Here is a 4,207-nt window from a genome sequence, read left to right as displayed (position 1 = left end):
TTAAGGCAATTATCACAGCACAAACGTACTTACCCCTTGGCTTCGACTAATGCATTTGTCGAATAAAAACCAAAACAAAAGAGTGGGAGCTACCCACGTATACTTAACTAAATATTTTCTCATGCCAACAGGTGTCCGTCTAACGTCTTGCGATACCAATCATCACCAGAGGGCCAAGGCAGGGCGACGGTCAGGGCAGCAGTCGTCTGCAGCCGTCGGAAAGGAGTAGCCGCACTGAAAAAAAACCTTCGGTCCACTTTCGACATGCAGGGGTCGCTTGACGTGGTTCGCGAATCCTCCAGAGTTTTCTTGCGAGGCTTCTCACGATCTTCGGGCTGAACCGCTACCACGTTGGGACGCCAATTGGAGAACTGGGCCTTATGGGCCTAGCGGCGCAGGGCACACCTGAAATCTCCGGGTTCACCTGCCTTATCAGACAGAGACACAAGACACTCCGTTAGGCGTAGAAAATCAGGTTTATTAGCTGCAGTTAAGCACAGTTGTCCAAGAAGTTACAGAAAGTAGATTCTTAGGAGACGGCCACTTCATTCCGTGGCGAACAGTCTTTTATACCATACATATTTACAATACCCACTCCCAAAACATACAAAACTGACAAATGAGAAAATTTCGAAAACAAGCTATTGAGTATCTCGTGTACGCCCTTCTTTCAGACCCTGTGTTCTCCCCTCCCCTCAAGTTAATCAATGCTAGTGCATGTAATTCAATTTGCAGGTGGCAGGACGTATTTGCGAGCCTCAAAGGACAGTTGTGTAACAAGAGAATACACGGAGAGAATAGTGAAGGCCAGTTAAACAAGATAAAATAAAGGAAGAATGGTGGGACCCAAACAGAAAACTAAGACAAGGATCAATCAGTCTAGACATGGATTAACTAACTCGGCCAGTCCCTGACACCGGATTCATAAACAAGAACAAAGGGTTACTCTTTAACAGGAGAGGCGAGCAGCTGAAAAGGCAAAAACACTATGTTCGCCGTGTCGCCTGAGTGAGGGCAACACAAAATGGCGGCTGTCACAAAATGGCGGCTGACTACGAAGCGAAGTCGAAAATCACGGAACCTCAGTAGGTCTGCTTTACCATGCGAGGGTCTTCAATCAGAGGCTATGAACTTAGTCGAAGCCAGAAGTGAATCCAGGATATAATCAGAATTAGAATTAGTAATTAGAATTACTTACTGATTTCTCCATTAAGGATGAGATAGAAGACAAAACTCTTTCCAGACAGAGTAAGGATTCAGACATCAACATTTTTGACTCTGGATTATTAATTAAAGGATGAAAACTTGAAGACAAATCAGGAGTACCAGACCCTCTTAAATTTAATGTACTAGTTCCACTGGGTGTGCTACTAAACAACTGCATCTTAATAGGGAGATCCCGAGGGAAATCCCGTGGATTTGAGGAAAGCGAGCTGTCACGTTTGAGAATCCTGAATGACTCCAAAATAGGTGCCTGTAAAAACTTTGGAGTCAAATGTACATTAATATTAAGGTCTGGGAGCGTAAAGTCTTCCCGTGTAGGGTCTCCCTCTTTTGTGTCTCGACGAAGTCCACCTTCAGGTTGGGTAACACCATTAACAAGGGAGTGGATGGTGAGATTTGCCAACAAAGAGTCTACCGTCCTAGATTTAGGGCCAGACATATCCACCTTCAATTTTAGGAGAAAGGGTAGTAGGTTTTACTGGATATGATTTCCCACGATCCACTTTAACCTCTCCAGGAGCTTTAGATTTAGACTCCAGCATCGTAGTGTTTGAGCTTATCTCTTTTTTTAGTAAAGAAGGTGGAGCTAGCATTAAAACCTTTCAAAGAGCTTATTTCTACTGAAACATTCCTTAAAGGATCAGCTTTAGTTTCTTTGCACGCTCTTATATATATCAATCTTTCAGAGCATAATTTCTTTGCGGTCATTTCTTAGTCAAACCTTGATGGTAGCCGCACTTGCAGTAACAGCCCTATGCAGGCACTTGCGTAACCCCCAGGGAAAATGGAGGAAAACAGGTAAGCTGTGCAATGATGCAGTGGTGATCTAAAAAGGTCTGGAAAGGCGATGGCGATATACAGAGTGTTGCACCCACTGGCTCACCCTTGCTGTCACATGGTACCACCACCATTTCTATCTTGACCTTGCTTTTGCAGCTCCCTTTCAGCCCCTCAGCACCCCTCCATGCTTGTACTTTCTGCTGGTAGGCAGAAGCTGTTGACAAAATTTGTAAAAAATGAGCCTCGATGATCTCTCCAAGTGGAGGGTAGCAGGTAGGCAAGCGGGGACAACACTGTACACCTATAGGCCGCACCTGATCCTAGTCGGACCACCTCCACAGGCTACAGGGTCACACTTTTAGGGGCCACCTGCTAATGGTGGCTGCACTTCCTAAAACCTCTGCTCCCAAAGGTTCGTAACACTTACGGGTCGAATCAGTGGTCTCTCTGTCCATCTCTGTGATGTAGGAGCCCAATGGGCGGGGGGGCTCACTCACTTGCACGCTCCTCCACTCCTCTGCACTGTCTCCATTCACTTATGTCCCAAATCACAGCTCTCTCGAGCATTTCCTGCTCGTTCTGCACTTGCACTACAGAACAGAGCTCCAAGCGGCAACAGGGCTCAATGTTCTTTGTTTCGTTAAGTGTTGTTGGTGCTAGGGCTCATGAGCACTGTCCTGCTCACTCAAGCATGCAAAGCCCCAAACTCCAAACAACGTTGGAGTTCAGTAACACAAGGGCTCTTGTTTCCGGCCACAACCGTCGCTGTGCAGGAGGCTCCGACTACCTTGTTTTTCTGCCGGTTTGGACAGACGGTTACGATTTCACGTTTTTGGAGACCTCCGCTCGTGCCCTTTGGAGATTCCCCTGATGAAGGGCAACTGGAAATGCTCAAAATGCACTGGGAATTGTTTAACCATAGTGGGCAGTGTTAAATCATCATTCAGTCCATGCAGAACAGCTTATTCTCATTCGTGTGATGGACTTGTGTTCGCACAATAAAAACTATCGAGCAACATTCAGCGCTCCAGTGATGATTGCATGAAGGACTTTTTTGCATTGTGATTGTTGCTTCTGGATTCAGTCGATGGTCACACTGTGTTGAAATTTGTTCACCAATCCAATTTAAATGGTTTACACTACCTTCGAGAATACCAGCAGTGCATCATGTGTCTAGTTTTCCCTTTCACTTTCTAAAAGTGGCATTTTAAACACACAATTTAAAAACCAACTTCACTAAAAGATTTATTTTTAAATTTGGAGTTCCGGGAACCCAAACTCCAAATCTCTATCTCTTCCCAATTGAAAGTTACACGTGTAAGATGTTACAAGGCAATGATAACATATGGGACAGATAGTCCTTGCAATTGTGAAAAATGAAATGGGCAGTATTTCACTATCAGCACATGTTAAACACACCAGTGCATGTCCTAACTTATAGATACCCTGTCCATGGGGCTACCTCAGGTCTACCTTAAGGGTGCCTTACATGTAGAAAAAGGTAAGGTTTGGGCCTAGTAGGTGGATGCACTTGCCAGATTGACATGACAGTCTAAAACTGCACACACTGAGACATGGTTACAGGGCTTTTCTCATGTGGGTGGCACAATCAGTGCTGCAGGCCCACTAGTAGCATTTGAATTACAGGTCCTGGGCACACACAGTGCACTTTACTAGGGACTTACCAGTACATCAAATATGCCAATCATGAATAACCAACCAGAATCACAATTTACACAGGTAGGACTTGCAGTTTAGCACTGATCAGCAGTGGTAAAGCGCCCAGAGATCTAAAACCAGGCAACACAAAATGGAACACACAGTCAAAAAAATGGTAAGAAGTAAAAAAGACAGAGGAGAAGCACGCCAAAGGTGCCAGGTCTAATGGGCATTTTAATAACTATTAACTGTTAAATAAAATACTTTATATAGACAATCAAGTTAATTAAAGTGCTAAGTACAAGAAACAACTAATTGTGCAAACATAAATAGGTTAAAATTACATTTGTATAAATCAGCAGCATCTCAATGTGCAATTCAGGTGATTCAGTTGCTTCATATGGAGCATAAAACACATACATTCATGATGTACTATATTTAAAATATGCCAAGCTAGTGCTGTAGATTTTTAACAGTGAGGTTACTACGAATTCTAAGATCTAGGTTAGACCATATTGTGTTAGTTCAAACCTGTAGCTATGAT

The sequence above is a fragment of the Lissotriton helveticus genome, chromosome 10 (assembly GCF_964261635.1).
Source record: "Lissotriton helveticus chromosome 10, aLisHel1.1, whole genome shotgun sequence".
Taxonomy (NCBI): domain Eukaryota; kingdom Metazoa; phylum Chordata; class Amphibia; order Caudata; family Salamandridae; genus Lissotriton; species Lissotriton helveticus.
This window is presented reverse-complemented; position numbering follows the sequence as displayed.